The following is a 16,305-nucleotide window of genomic DNA, read 5'->3' on the forward strand; positions in this document are numbered from 1 at the left end:
CGTTAACTGTGTTCCTCTCCACAGATGCTGTCAGACCTGCTGAGTTTTTCCAGGTATTTTTGTTTTTGTTTTTGTTTTAGTTGAATAAAGTTGGCTTGTATTCTCTTCAATTTAAAAGTTTGAAGAGTGATTTAATTGTCTTTCTGATGGAACATTAAATCAAGGCCTTGTCTGCCCTCTCAGATTCCATGGCACTATTTTGAACAACAGCAGTGGGGTTCTCCCCAGTGTCCTGGATAATATTTAACATTCAACTAGCATCACTAAAACAGATTATCTGGTCATATGATATTGCTGTTGTGGGAGTTTGCTGTGTGCAAATTAGCTGTTGTGTTTCCTATATTTTAACATGACTACACTTCAAAGTCCTTCATTGGCTGTGCAGTGTTTTGGGAAGTCTTGACATTGAAATAGAGGCTATATCTTGTTCATGAGACTGACCTCTTGCTCCCTTGATTCTATTCCCATTAAACTGCTGACCACCCATCTTCCCTGTGTTAGCCAATATTGTGAACAGTACTCTCTCTTCAGATGTTGCTCCTCTTTCCTTTAAATCTGAAGTCACCACTGCTCTCCTCAAAAAAACCAACCATTGCTCCTGCCATCCTTGCAAACTATCGCTCCATCTCCAAACTCCCTTTCCTCACCAAAGTTCTTGAACTTGTTGTCACCTCCCAAATCCATTCCCATCTTTTGCAGAATTCAATGTTTAAATCTCTCCAATCAGGTTTCTGCTCTTGCCACAGCACCAAAACAACTCTTATAAAAGTCATAAATGACATCCTACGTGACTGTGACAAAAGTAAACTTTCCCTCCTTGTTCTTCCCAACTTGCCTGCAACATTTGACATGGTTGCCCACACCATCCTCCTCCAATGCCTCTGCACTGTTGTCCAGCTGGCTAGTTACAGCACAGAAGATGGCCATTTGGCCCATCTTAATTGTGCCAGCTCTCTGCAAGAGCAAAACAGCTAGCCTTACTGCCCTGCATTCCAAATCCCAACCACTTGCTGCATAAAAGGTTTTTCCTCATATCGCTATGGCTTCTTTTGCCAATTACCTTAAATTGGTGCCCTCCAGTTCTTGATCCTTCTGCCAACAGGAATAACTGATTAGGGCCACTGCTTGTGTGAAAGATAGACTGGTTGGGTCAGATGGTCTGCTTGCATGTTGTAATTTCCAAGTAATTGTCAAACTCTCTAATGAAAGTGAAGTTATTTTGTATCTAATAATCAAGATGCAAAGAAAATAAAAGCTTTAATTATTAAACTAAGAGAATATATATGTGCTTGCATAGAAAGAGAGAATACACAAACATATGACTGACATGTAAGTTTTCAGCTTGAAACCTCACAAGCTGTATCTTACACATTTTTTCTTCAATTTCATGGTTTGAAAAGAAGATACATAACAATTGTGACTGTCAGCCTTCTTTTAAACATTAATTGGAATAAAATGGTGTATATGTCATAGCTTTCATGTCAAATGACTCGGCAGAAATCAGCTTGTGTAAAACATAAGTCACACCACCCAACCTCTTTTCCATGATTTCACAAGCAAAATATACATTGAGTCTTTTGCATTTCTTGGTTTGCATTCATAAATACATTCATATTCAATAAAGCCATAAAGACCCTAAAAGCAAGCAAGGTTTTGGGACCTTGTTGTCACTGTTAAAAAGTGGATTCACTACAAGAAGTTCTACATTCAAATCTCCTTTGTTCTCAGGTTACCCTCTGGAATTTGCTGGATTGTCACGGATAAATTGGGGAGGCAGGAAAGACGTTCATGTTTAAAACCAGTTATTAGTTAGGGGTTTTCATTCACTACTTCTCTGTTGATGTTCACAGGTTGGATTTGTTTTTGTTGATTAATGAAAATATGAAGACAAAAATTTAGAAACAGAGTGCCAAAAGTGTTCAAACAAAAAAGACCGGCTGCAATTTATTTTTTTTGGAGATTGACACTGGTCCTAATTTTATTTTCCATGATTCTAACTCAAATGCTCGTTTCTTTAAAATTCCATAAATACAGCGAATGGAGTGATCTGGAATTCAGCAGCAGTTCAATGATACTTTCTCCAACACTCATGCTTTAGGTGATCATACTCCCAGATGTAACTGATGGGAACATAACCAGCCAGGAACATGGCGACACCACCGATCCCACCTCGCTTAATGTACTTGGTGTAATACCAGTTATGGCCTCAACGCAAAACCCCTAGAATACCATTGGGAGTGAAATCTCGCTCAGTGATCCATCGGGACAGCTCCCCCAGTTTCACATCCATCAAGCGCTTCCCCATAACTGGAACCAGCCTGTCCGCCATCTTCAGCCGCGGGCTATGATTGACTTCTTTAGAATGAATGAGCAATTTGCCCTAGACACTTGTCCTTGACTGACCCATTCTGAGAATAACTCGCTGGGATTGCTTTCACCTGATTCCTTTCTTAATCTATCTAAGCATAGCCAGAGAATCACTTGCAATGATTTCTATTGCTGCTCCTGCACCGGTACCCCTGGTGTCCTCAATGATTTATCCTTGGCCCCTCCTATTTCTCATCCATATGCAGCTCCTCAGCAACATCATCCAAAACACAATGTGAGTTTTCACAGATATGCTGATGACATACAGCTTTACCTCACCACCATCTCGCTAGACTCTTTAATTGTTGCTAAATTGTCACATTGCTTATCTGACATCCAGTACTGGATGAGAAGGAACTTATTCCAATTAAACATTGGGAAGACTAAAGCCAGTGATTTCAGTCGCCACTTCAAACTCCATTCTCTAGCTACCGACTCCATTCCTCTCCCTGGCAATTGTCTGTGATTAAGCCTGTCTATTTGTAACCCTGTTTGCAACATTTGACCCCAATATGAGCTTCTGAGGGTGGGGTCTTCTGATTTGGTCAGTGGTCAGGGACAGGAGGGTGTGTGTGAGGCAGGTATGGAGACCCAGAAGGTAGAAGTGGAGGTAGCTCAATCTTTGCAATTTTTCCAACAGGTTCGAGGTTCTTGCAGCCTGTACGGATCAAAGTGGTGGCTGCTGGGTGGATGAGCAAACTGACAATGGTACAACAAACCATTCAAGCAGGGGGAGTTAATAGAAATGTAGTGGTAGTTGGGGACAATATAGTCAGGGGTAGACATAGTTCTCTGCAGCCAAGAGCAAGGGTCCAAACAGATGTGTTGCCTATCCAGTGCCAGAGTTTGGGACACCTGCTCTAGGCTGGAGAGGAACTTGAATTGGGAGCTGGAGGATCCAGTCATTGTGGTCCATGTAGGTAGCAATGACATAGATGGAATGAGGAAAGAGGTTCTGCTGAGGGAGTATGAGCAGCTAGCGGCTAAATTATAAAGCAGAACCTCAAAGGTAATAATCTCTAGATTACTACCTGAGCCACGAGCAAATTGGTGTAGCGTAAATCCGATTAAAGAGTTAAATGTATGGCTCAAAGACTGGTGTGGGAGAAATGGGTTTCGATTCGTGGGGCATTGGCATCAGTACTGGGGAAAGTGGAAGCTGTACTGTTAAGATGGCCTTCACCTGAACTGTGCTGGGACGAGTGTTCTGGCGAGTCTTATAACTAGGGCGATAGTGAGGGCTTTAAACTAAATAGTGGGGGCAAGGGATTAAGTTTGGGAAGATGTGATAAATTATATAGAGAAGCCAAGGTAAAAGTGGAAGGTAGGAATAAGGGAAATTATAATCGGAGTATGGCAGGAAGGGACAGAGTGTACAAACCTAAGAGTGTGCCAGCAAATAAGGCTAGGGTTTACAAAAAAAGTAAAAAGACAGAACTGAAAGCTCTGTATCTGAAAGCATTTGTAACAAACAGCACAACTGACAGCACAAATAGAAATAAATATGTATGATCTGATACCCATTACAGAGACATAGCTGCATGATGACAAAGACTGGTATCTGAGTATTTAAGGGTACATGTCATTTAGGAATGACAGGAAGCTAGGAAAAGGTGGAGGGGTAGTTCTGTTAATTAAGAATGGCATTTGTACAATAGAGAGAAGTGACCTTAGTTCTGGAGGTCAAGATGTAGAACGAGTTTGAGTAGAGATGAGAAATAGTAAAGGTAAGGAGTCACATGTGGGAGTGGTTTAAAGGCGCCCTAATAGTAACCATACTGTAGGAGAGGGTATATAGGAAGAAATAATGGGTGCTTGTGAAAAAGGTATAGTGATAATCGTGGGTGATTTGCTTACACTCTGTCGCCTGCCATTTCTGAGTACAGCGTCCAGACATTTAGTATATCTGGCTCTCTAAAGCCCTTTAGGGAAGGTCTGGCCTACATGTTACTCCAGACCCAGAGTAATGTGGTTGATTCTGAAATGCCCCCAAAATGGCCTAGCAAGCTATTCAGTTGTACTTTAGAGACAATGTCCCAGACACTGGCAGAATTCTCCCATGCCCCCATTGGTAGGTTTAATGGCAGGCGGGCATGGAGGAGAAATTGGCAGGAGGTCCAAAAATCATTTCATGCTGGCGTGAAAAGACGGTGGGATCTTCCACTACTGCACACATGACAAGTCCCACCAAAGGCCAGTGTGAAACTGATTTGCTTCTCACTAATGGGATGCAGATGAAGGACTGACCGGAATCACGCCCCCCATGCCTGATTGTACTCCATGCCAGCCAGAACAAATCTGGACCAACATGGTGTGTAAAAGTTGGGATTTCCCTTAAGACGGCCTTGGGCTGATCACTGAGATCTGAGAAGAAGATGGAGTCCTCCAGTGACTGGACCCTGGAGCACCATGTGCAGCACTGGATGGGTGAAGCTTCGACCACGTGGATCTTCTCCGCGAAGCAGCATCCAGAATGTAGGAGTTCTGGACTCAGATTCGGGGCGATGGGGGTTGGGCAGGATGAGGGTGGGCAAGTCAGTGGTAACAGGGGTGGGATTCTTGGCACAGAAGGGGATTTCAGTGTTCATATTGCCGAAGGTGATGGGAGAGGGTTGAAAGGTAATAGTGAGGAGATCAAAATTAATACTGGTGTGTGGTGGGGGGGCTCAGTGGTTATGGGGGATAGGGTGTGAGTGACTGGGGGAGGGGAGAAGATGTTGGAGCAGAGGTAAAGTGTTACTATCCACCATTGCTCAGCTGGTTGCAACTATGCAGAGCCACGTGGTTGAGATCTCGAGATGGTGCATGGGAATTGGGTCATCAGGGTGTGGGCAGAGATGCTTGTCATCTCAACCGGACAACTGAAAGGGAACCCCAGCATGTAGTATTTACAATGCTAGGGCCCTGGGACACAAAGCAGTTTGGAGGATAAAGGCTCAACATGTGCAGAAGATTGCTTGCACGTGGCATGCAAGGGCCGTGCGTAGATTTGCCTTCCTGCAGATGCCTCATTGCAGGGGATGGAGTGTCTGCAGGAAGATGAAGTGGGGCGGGGGCGGGGGGTGGTTTTCTGATTGTGAAATTCAATTGTTCACCTGTGCAACAACTTATGCTTTTAATATTTCTTTATTCCCCTTCTAAGTGCTCTCCCGACATCCGCAGCAGAGGTGGAGGCAGCCTGCTGACCAGTTGGCCCTGTTGCATTGGATGACCTTGGCGGCTATCCTCTGGAGAACTGAGGCCGGGAGGGCCCTAGTTTACTTTGGCTGTCCTGCTGTGGACCTCTGCAGTGGTAGAGGATGAGGTTGAATGGGTCACAGGCAAAGGGGATTCAGAAGAGCCAGTCTAAGATTCCTTAGTGGATGTCCCAGGGGTGTCCGGCTGCCGCTCCTCCTCCCTTTGGGTACTGGAAGACGCCTGCCTGACTCCTTGAGGGGAAGGGGCACCTGGAGGGAGGTCAAGGTGCCCCAGTCCCCTCTTGCTTAGCCACTGCAGAAGCTCCCCATGGCTACTGCAATGGAGTGTAGGCTTGCGTGCATCTTCGACAGAATCTGCTGGACTAGGATCTCTATGGAGTCTGCCATCTGTCCCATGCAGACCTCTATGCGGCCAAAGGTTGGCACCACTTCATTAGAGAGCAGGTGGATGGACACCTCAGACTCACGTGCTACGCCACTGAGGGCCTCCAACACCTCTGCCTGATGTCTGATGTTACCCCACCTCTTGCTGACTCTGCAGTATCAGTTGGAAGGTCGTTTCTAGAGGCCCGTCATAGGACTCTGACCTCACAGATGTCTCTTCCCCAGAACTCCTCCAAGTGCAGGTTGGCTCAGCTAACCCTGCCTCCTTTTGCTGTGGACACGTGTCCATGTGGTGACTGCCAGGATGTGAGATCCATCCTACTCTAGAGCAAAGACCCACTGAGATGTGTGTTTTTGGGCTAGTGGAGGGTGAAGGTGCCTGCTGTGCCACATTTACAATTGCATATGGCTCTTGTGTTATGTCCTCATTTCTCTCTGGGCTTGCACTTGCACTGAAGCTGGACAGATCTTCTTCTGGCCCGGGCCTTGCCCTCTTCCTGGTGGCACCTTTAAGTGAGAGAGGACAGAGCAAGTGGCGTCATGAGCTGCCTCCAACATGGAGGCACCCTTGGAAATGAAGTTCTGTTACATGCGTGGATCCTTACTGGTTGGAGACCCAAATCCAGTCTCCCCATCCCCAGTCCTGTTCCACCCCTGCCAGCTGGGTTGTCCTCTCTTCGAACTCAGTTTCTTCCTTCAGATGTGGCTGACCCCTCCAATCTTCTCCCTCTCTTGCCGGGTATAGCCTAACTTGTCCTGCTCAAAGAGAATAGAGAAGATGGGTTGAGGAATTGTATTTAGCATCCATCTTTACAAAGCATTTTCACGTTTCTTTCTATTCTTCCAGACTCAGAGAAAACACACTGGATTGTGTGACACTTCGTTAACGCAGTGCATGTTGTCCAGAAGGGTCCTCGGCCAGCACTCTCCAGAGTGTTGAGCCCATCCACGTAAGGTTAAGGGCTCAGAGAGGCATGTCTTTTGCAGAGCTTGCTGGTGCCCTCTGTGCCTGAGCACTTTCACCCCATGCCATCCAGCCTGCCCTGCTGTGCGATATGTGAGGAAACCCCTGACTGCATAATTAATGAGGCTGGGGTCACGTGATACTGCAGGAATTCCCATCAGCCTCCAGGGTGACAAACACTCCCCGTCCCCACCCTTGCCACAGGAGTTCATCCCTGATGGAGAATTCTGCCCACCATCATCACCATCGGTCACTGACACCACCAGAGATGACGGACAGTGATATACAATCTGGAGGAAGTTGCCTTGGGAGCCCTGAATATTGACTCCAGACCCCATGAAATCTCATGGCATCAAGTCAGACATAGAGAAGGAAACCTCCTGCTGATTATCACTTAACATCCCCCTCAGCTGATGAAAGAGTGCTCCTCTATGTTGAACACTAATTGGAAGAATCACTGAGGCTGGCAAGGGCACAGAATGTACTCTGGATGGGGAACTCCAATGCCCATCATCAACAGTGGCTTGGATGATCCATCTTGCCCTTCTCCTGAGGTCCCCAACATCACAAGTGTCAGTCTTCAGCCCCGAGCTAAGCTGCTCCTGTACTGGCACCTATCCATCATTGTAGAAAATAGCCCAAGCAGGACAATTCCAACCCAGCCAATTACCACTGCTGGCTGAATCCTAAAGGACACAGCTGCTAGACTGGGTGTGCGGCAGATAGTGAGGGAACCAACAAGAGTGAAAAACCTAATTGACCTCGTCCTTGCCAATCTACCTGCCACAGATGCATCTGTCCATGGCAGCATTGGTAGGAGTGACAACCACACAGTCCATATGGAAGCAAGTCCCTTCTTCACAATGAGTGTACCCTCCATCGGGTTGTGTGGCACCGCCACCATGCTAAATGGGATAGATTTCGAACAGATCTAGCAACTCCAAGGTGGGCAAATTCGCAATGCTGTGGACCACCAGCAGCAGCACCATCAGGTTACCGCAATCTGTAACCTCATGGTCCAGCGTATCTCCCAGTTTACCGTTACCATCAGGCTGGAGGATCAACCCTAGTTCAAGGAAGAGTGCAGGAGGGCATGCCAGATGCAGCACCAGGCATATCTAAAAATGAAGTGTCAACCTGGTGAAGCTACAACACAAGGCTACTTGCATGCCAAGCAGTGGAAGCAGCATGCAGTAAGTAATCCCACAACCAACAGATTAGATCTAAGTTCTGCAGTACTGCTACACCCACAGTCATAAATGGTGGTGGGCAATTAAACAGCTAACTGGAGGAGGAGGCTCCACAAATATCCACATTCTCGTTGATGAGGGAGCCCAGCACATCTGTGCAAAAGACAAGGCTGAAGCATTTGCAGCCATCTTCAGCCAGAAGTGCTGAGTGGATGATCCATCTTGCCCTTCTCCTGAGGTCCCCAGCATCACAAGTGTCAGTCTTCAGCCCCGAGCTAAGCTGCTCCTGTACTGGCACCTATCCATCGATGTAGAAAATAGCCCAAGCAGGACAATTCCAACCCAGCCAATTACCGCCCCATCAGTTTACTCTCAATCATCAATAAAGTGATGGAAGGGGCCATTAACAGTGCTATCAAGTGGCACTTACTTAGCAATAACCTGCTTTCTGACTCTCAGTTTCGCTTTTGCCAGTGCCGCTCAGCTCCTGACCTCAGACTTGGTCCAAACGTGGATAAAAGAGCTGAACCCCAGAGGTGAGGTGAGAGTGACTGCCTTTGACATCAAGGCAGCATTTGACTGACTGTAGCATCAAGGAGTCCTAACAAAACTGAAGTCAACGGGAATTGTTGGGGTGGGGGGAATGCTTTCTACTGGTTGGAGTCATACCTAGCACAAAGGAAGATGATTGTGGTTGTTGGATGTCAATGACCTTAGTCCCAAGGCATTGCAGCAGGAGTTCCTCCAGGGTGATGCCCTAGGTCCAACAATGTTTAGCTGCTTCATTAGTGATATTCCATCCATAATAAGGTCAGAAGTGATGACATTCAAGGATGAATTCACAGTATTCAGTACCATTCACAACTCCTCACAGACTGAAGCAGTCTGTGTCCATATGCAGCAAGATCAGGATCACATTCAGACTTGGGCTGATAAGTGGCAGGTAACATTTGTGCCATACAACTGCCAGGCAATGACCATCTCCAACAAAGGTGTATCTAACCATCTCCCCTTGGCATTCAATGTCATTACCATCACTAAAACCCCTACTATCAACATCTTGAGGTTTACCATTGATCAGAAACTGAATTGGACCAGTCATATAAAAACTGCGGCTACAAGAACAGGTCAGAGACTGGGAATTCTGTGGTAATTAACTCACCTCCTGACTCCCCTAAGCCTGTCCACTATCTGCAAAGGCACAAGTCAGGAGTGTGATGAAATACTCTCCATTGCCTGGATTAGTGCAGCTCCAAGAACACTAAAAAAGCTCAACACCATCCAGGACAAAACAGCCCGCTTGATTGGCATCACCCACCACCTCAAACATTTGCTCTCTCAACCCCTGACACATAGTGGCAGCACTGTGTACCATCGATAAGAGACACTGCAGCAACTCACCATGGGCTCTTTCAGCAACTCTTTCCAAACCTGCAATCTCTACCACCTGGAAAGACAAAGGTAGCAGATGCTTGGGAACACCACTACTTGCAAGTTCCCCTCCAAACCACATGCCATCCGGACTTGGAAATATCACTGTTCCTTCATTGTCGTTGGGTCACAATCCTGGAATTCCTTTCCTAACAGCACATGGACTGCAGCTGTTCAAGAAGGCGGCTTCTCAAGGGCAATTAGGGACGGGCAATAAATGCTCTCTTAGACAGTGACACCCATATCCTGTGAATGAATAAAAACAAGAATGGACTGGTTGGATTGAATGGCTGTTTCTGTGCTGAACATTTATTATGATCCTCAATACTGCACTGAAGTGTCATCTTCAATTTTGAGCTCACAGCTTCTGAATGGGGCTTGAACTCACAACTTTCTGATCAAGAGGTAAAAGTACTACCCACTGAACCATTGCTGACACCTAGTTATCCTTTAGGAGCAGCACTGCAGTCTCAAAGGTCTCTAAACTTGGTACACGTATGTTTGATATGTCCCTTTGGGGAGAGTTTGTACTCTGTATTGGACAAACAGAAGCAGTGCCTTTGTGATTTTCTGCCATTTGTTTTGGGGACTCATGTAGGGTTGCTAACTCTGGTTGGACATGTTCCTGAAGGTTTCATTCCATGAGGTCCCACCTTCAAATGCCTCACCCAATCAAATGATATTTCCCCCATCACGCTTGCATCTCCCATATTTTTATTACCAAGAAACGGAACTGTTCAAAGAAAATGAGGAAACACAATTAAGGAAAATAAGGAGATCACATATTACTTGGAAAATAATCTAAATGAGCTAGAGGAGCAAAGGGTTCTGTGTAAACCACTAAAAGTAGTGACGTAGGTTAATAAGACCATCAAGGAAATCAATATGCTCAAATGTCCCTATGCAGAGACAATACCCCTTTGAGTAAAACAATTTCCTTTTTATTTTCAACTAATGAAGTTCATACAAAAGCACAGCTGCAACTCACTTCCATTCAGAAGTTGTCATCCATCTTGTGCAGTTATCTCTTGCAGTTATCTAATTAAGAACCATTGTTGCAAATAGAGACACTATGGCATAGAAGAGGACATTCGACTTTATGCCAAGTAATTTGCATTCAGTACGAAAAATTGAAAAGTAAATTGGAGAGAGTAACAGAGTTAATGTTTCAGATCCATGGTCTCACACCTGAAATATCCAGCATCATCAGTATTTTGCTTTTGACAGGTAAATTGTCTGTCTCAGAAACCATGGGCAAAATTTTAACTCTGTACGCCGTTCCCGACAGCGGACAGGAATTGGGCGCCACTTCTGCTCGCTTGCTTTTTGCTGGTTCCCACACGATTCTAATTGAAATTTAAAGTGTTGACGGCATGCATGGGAGACATATGCAATCACGTGGCGGGAAAAGCTTTTCAGTATGAAACCTGCCATCAACAATGCAACAGATACAGGTGGGCTATAAAAGATCTTTCTGGTTAAACAGGGAGGGTCTTCATCACAGCCACAACTATGCCCAACTCCAATGCCATTAGCATAAGACTTATTGTCACAAAGGTGGCATGAGTTTCCAAGTTTAAATTTCACATAAATATTTCACATTACATTAGCTTTACTTTATTCATGTGTGCGTCATCTTTATTTGTTGATGCTAGTAATGGTGCCCCTCATGGTTGGAACACATTGATGGTTACAGGGGAGTTAGGGACATTTCTTTACTGTGGAAGAAATTATGATGTATCTTTGTGTTCACTCTTATTACAATCTGGTTAGGGACTATTAACTTTTAAAGAGAAACCTAAACACCTAGTTTTAAGAAATAGAATAACTTCACCAGGTGAATGATAAAGTTAATTTTTTAACTCTGCTTATAGTGCAGATCCAACTGTCATATACTTTGTTTATCTTTTCTCAACTGAGCTGCAAAGTGCACACACCAGTTCCAAGCTGCAACTACTACTTGGATGGTTCTGCGTCTCTTTATATAGCCTCAGCCAGTTTCAGTCTGCCCAGCAGTTTTGGTTCCAAATTTCAGATTCGGTTTTTGTTTCCTTATAAACAGGGAGGATCAGTTTCCTTTCCATGTTTCCCTTGTCTGTTTCCATTTTCAGTTTCTGTTTTTAGTTAAATCATGCATTGTTTAACTTTTTCCACATGCTGTTTTATAGCTCTATCTCTTCTATTCTGGCCTCTTAAGCGTAATTACCTCCCAGCTTGTTTTCTATAATTAGCACTTTAATTCTTAAAACTACAAATAATATACTAAATGTTGTACCCGCCACTCTGTAGGACATGGCTCAACTTGCAGGCTCAGCTGACCCTCCCTTCTGTGCATTGTAAAGGACATTGTTCAAGATCACTCTCAGTTGGGATAATTGAATTACTGTAGATGAACACAGAGCCCTGTAAGGAATCTGCCAACCACCACCGTGAAATGGATCCACATGTGGACAGTACTGACACCACCCTTTAGGCCCTGCATTTACTGCCTGTTCCCACCAGAACAAGGATGCCAGGCCCTTTCCTCTTCCACTCCTCCATGTCCCCAACCCACCCTCTGACCTATCTTGGACCTGTCTTCCACTCCTCCATGCCCCTGACACATCTCCACACACCCCAATGACTTGCCCTTGCTGGTCCAGAGCCTCCATGGTGTCATGACTCACTGGGGATAGTGCGCTGTGATATCAAGCCCCACTGTTCCCTGAGCCACGACAAATGTGAAAAGTTTGACCAAACCACCAGATTTCCCCCAATTCTACCTAAATGTTTAATTTAGGTTAACAGAATATGAGCACCAGGTTTGTAGTTGAATAAGTAAATAACTGTTTATTTAACAAATTGTCTTTAGCTAGTAGCAAAAGAAAGAAATATGAGCTGATAACTTCTAACACTATAACTTAAAGTCCACCCCCTTCTTAAATCCCTATACACACACACAAACACACACACACAACATGGATTTTAAGGGTAGGATAAAACAGTTCAATAGCACCAATTCTGGAGTACAGGACTTGATGGGTTGATCTTGATTGATGTCTTCCAAATTCCTTTCAGTTCTTGTTGATGACACAAGGTGGTCTTTCAATATTTAGTTCACTAGTTGAGAACTTGCTTTTCAATATCTGTAACAGTGGTTTTCCCCTTTTCCTTTTTACAGAGGTTTCCCCAGAGAAAAAGGTTATAGAGAGATTTTATATGTTTTCTCTTTGCAGCCTGGGAGCTTTCTGCTGGATTGCTACCACTCAAAACCCTGGTCACCTGGTCGGGAGCCAATTAAAATGCTGTTGTCAGGCAGCTCCCTTGGTCCAGGACTCCTTTCCAGCACCATTCTGTCTTTCACGGCACATCCTGTTCCAGGATTGCAACATTGTATATATCTCTCATCCTGTTCCAATGGACATGTCTTTCAACCTGCAGCCATTGTAATTCTAATCCACAGTCCAACAGAAATAAAAAGATATGTTCTTTACGTGCCTCCACCCTTAAAAGAGATGAAACGCCATTTCAAAAATGCATTTCATCACAGTTTATGTGACACATGGACAACAAAACACAAGGCTTACTTTCATTCATCCTCCCTCCCCCTTATACAATCTTCAGCATTTCTTACCCCTTTAACTTATTTTAGTATTTTACACCTGGGATAATGCGTCTGTGATCACATTATCTTTACCGGCAATGTGAACAATTTTTACATTGAATGGTTGAAACAATAAACTCCATCTAAACAGTCTCGCATTTTGAGTTTTAAACCTTTCAATGAATGCCAGCGGATTATGGTCAGTGTTGATTAATGTTTCTTTGTTATCGTATCAGGCATAAACTTCAAAGTGTCGAAGAGACAAAAACAATGCTGGAGTCTCTTTTTCTACTGTAGAGTACCTCCTAAGTAACTTTTCAAAATATTTCTGTGGTCCTTCCTCTAAATATGAGAACACAGTGTCTAACTGTCCCAGTATCTTCGCATTGGCTAGTCGAATGGTAGGAGGTTTGCTTTGGACACTGTCTACTTCTCCTTCTACCTTGCCCTTACTGTCTCTGTCATCCTCCACTACTCCTACCATGTTGCTCTGTCTTATCATCTTCTCAGTGATTATATTGCTTCAACATGTTTATGTGACATAGCCGTTTTTCCTTCCTGCGCTCAAGAGTGTCTATCGGATAAGTCACTTTTACTAACTCTCCTAATAATCTTGAAGGGGCCACTGAATTTCACTTTCAGGGGTTCACCCTGCAAAGGTAATAATGCCAATACTTCATCTCCTGCTTGGAACGTTCTAGCTGTAGCATGTTTGTTTGCCTCTTCTTTCATTTTGGTTTGGGAAATTTTTAAGTGCTGTCATGCTACTTTACAGCTCCTGTGAGTCTTTCTAAAAACATGGACCCATAATCCAACATGGAGGATTCATCTTTTTGCTTTAGAACCTTTTCCTTAATCACTTTTAATGGGCCTCTTATTTCATGACCATTGATCAATTCAATGGACTAAATCCAGTAGATTCAATCAGAGAATCTCTGGGAGCAAATAGTAAGAAATCTAATCTTTTGTACCAATTCTTTGGGTTTTCATGGCAATAGGTCTTGATAGATTTGAGTGTCTGATGATATCTCTCTAAAGCTCCCTCTGTCTGTGGGTGATAGGCGGTAGACTTTCTGGGTATATTCCTGGGTACAAATTGTTCAGAAAAGATAGGAAAGGAGAGATGGCAGTATTGGTTCAGGAGAGCATTGCAGTGCTGGAGAAAGAGGATGTCCCAGAGGGTTCATGGACAGAATCAATTTGGCGAGAGCTAAGGAACAAAAAGGGTGCAATTACATTTCTTGGTGTAGCCTATAGACTGCCAACTAGTGAGAAGGATGTAGAAGAACAAATCTGCAGGGAAATTGTAGAGAGATGCAAACATTATAGGGTAATAATGGGTGACTTTAATTGCCCAAATGCAGATTGGAACAGTGGTAGTGTAAAGGGCAGAGAGGAGCTAAAGTTCCTAGATTATGTTCAGGAAAATTTTCTACAGCAGTATGTGTCCAATCCAACAAGAAAAGATGTACTGTTGGACCTGGTTCTTGGAAATGAGGTGAGCCAAGTAGATCAAGTAAGTGTCAGCGGGGTCATTTAAGAGATAGTGATCATTGTATTGTACGTTTTAGGATAACGATAGAAAAGGACGATAGCCAATTCAGAGTAAAAGTAATTAACTGGAAGAGAACCAATTTTGATGGGGCAAGAACGGAGCTGGGCCAGATAGACCGGAATGAAAGATTGGCAGGAAAAACTGTAGCTGAACAATGGGCTACCTTCAAAAAAGGATTGGTTCGAGCACAGTCAAGGTATATTCCATCGAAAGGGAAAGGTAGGACAAACAAAAGCAGTGATCCCTGGATGAAAAAAGGGATAGAAATTATGATAATGAAGAAAAGTGTGCTTATTTCAGGTAGAAAAGACAATTGAGAACCAAGAGGAATTCAAAAGGTTCAGAGGGGAGGTGAAAAAGCATTTTTGTGAAGCGAAGAGGGATTATAAGAAAAGATTGGCAGCCAGCATAAAGGGGAATTCCAAAGTCTTCAAAAGGCATATAAATAGTAAAAGGGTGGTAAAAGGAGGAGTAGGGCCAATTAAGGACTAAAAGGTAATTTACACATGGACGAAGGGACTGAGGTATTAAATGAATACTTTGCATCCATCTTTACCAAGGAACTAGATGCTATCCAGGCCGTGGTGACAGATGAGGAAACTCTGTCACCAGAAGGGTTCAAAATTGATAAGGAGGAGGTGTTGAATAGACTGTCGGTACTTAAAGTTGAAAAAGCACCAGGACCAGATGGGATGCATCCAAGGATATCAAAGGAAGTGAGAGTACAAATTGCAGGGGCACTGGCCATAATTTTTCAGTGTTCCTAGACTCAGGGAAGGTGCCAGAGGACTGGAGAATTGAAAACATTACATCCTTGTTCAAAAAAGGTTGTAGGGATAAGCCCATCAATTACAGACCAGTCAGTTTAAATTCAATGGTGGGCAAGATTCTAAAACAATTATTCGGGATATAATTAGTAGTCACATGGAAAAATATGAGTTGATAAGGAAGAGCCAACATGGATTTCTGAAGGAGAAATCATGTTTAACTAATTTGTTGGAATTTTGAAGAGATAACAGAAAAGGTCGATGTGGGTAACGCTGTTGATGTGGTATACATGGACTTTCAAAAGGCATTTATACAGTGCCACACAACAGACTTGTGAGAAAAGTTATTGCTCATGGAATAAAAGGGACAGCAGCAATGTGAATACAAAATTGGCTGAAAAATGGGAAGCAGAGAGTCAATGGGCAAGATTTTCCCAAGTGGGGGGTGGGGCCCACTCACCAACGCGTAAAATGACGCGCAGTGATGTCGGGCGGAACTCCCGACTTCACTGGGCCTCATTTAAATTTTCAGGTAGGCGGAGGCGCAACAAAATCAGCTGTCCGCCCGCCGACCTGTCAGTGGTCAATTGAGGCCATTGACAGAATCATTAAAATAATTAATGGACCTGCACGTCCAAACTTAAGGAGCAGGAGCCCTGGCGGGAATTAGAAAAAGCATGAAACCTCATCGACGGGTGGGATGAGGTTTCATGTAGGTTTTTAGAAATTTAATTAAGGTTTTTTAAAAATTATGGAAATGTCCCAGGACATTCTGGGGAAGGAAGGTAAACAGCCAGTGGTTGTGGTACACATTGGTACCAACGACATAGGTAAACTAAGGGAAGAGGACCTCCAAGCTCAGTACAG

The 16,305-nt window shown here is 44.1% G+C and overlaps 1 pseudogene; it reads right to left on the reverse strand.

The window, feature by feature from the left end:
* Positions 1-2,065: 2,065 nt before the first annotated feature.
* On the reverse strand, positions 2,066-2,329 carry LOC121292796 (annotated as a pseudogene).
* Positions 2,330-16,305: the final 13,976 nt, after the last annotated feature.

The sequence above is a fragment of the Carcharodon carcharias genome, chromosome 20 (genome assembly GCF_017639515.1).
Source record: "Carcharodon carcharias isolate sCarCar2 chromosome 20, sCarCar2.pri, whole genome shotgun sequence".
In the NCBI taxonomy this organism is placed as follows: Eukaryota; Metazoa; Chordata; class Chondrichthyes; order Lamniformes; family Lamnidae; genus Carcharodon; species Carcharodon carcharias.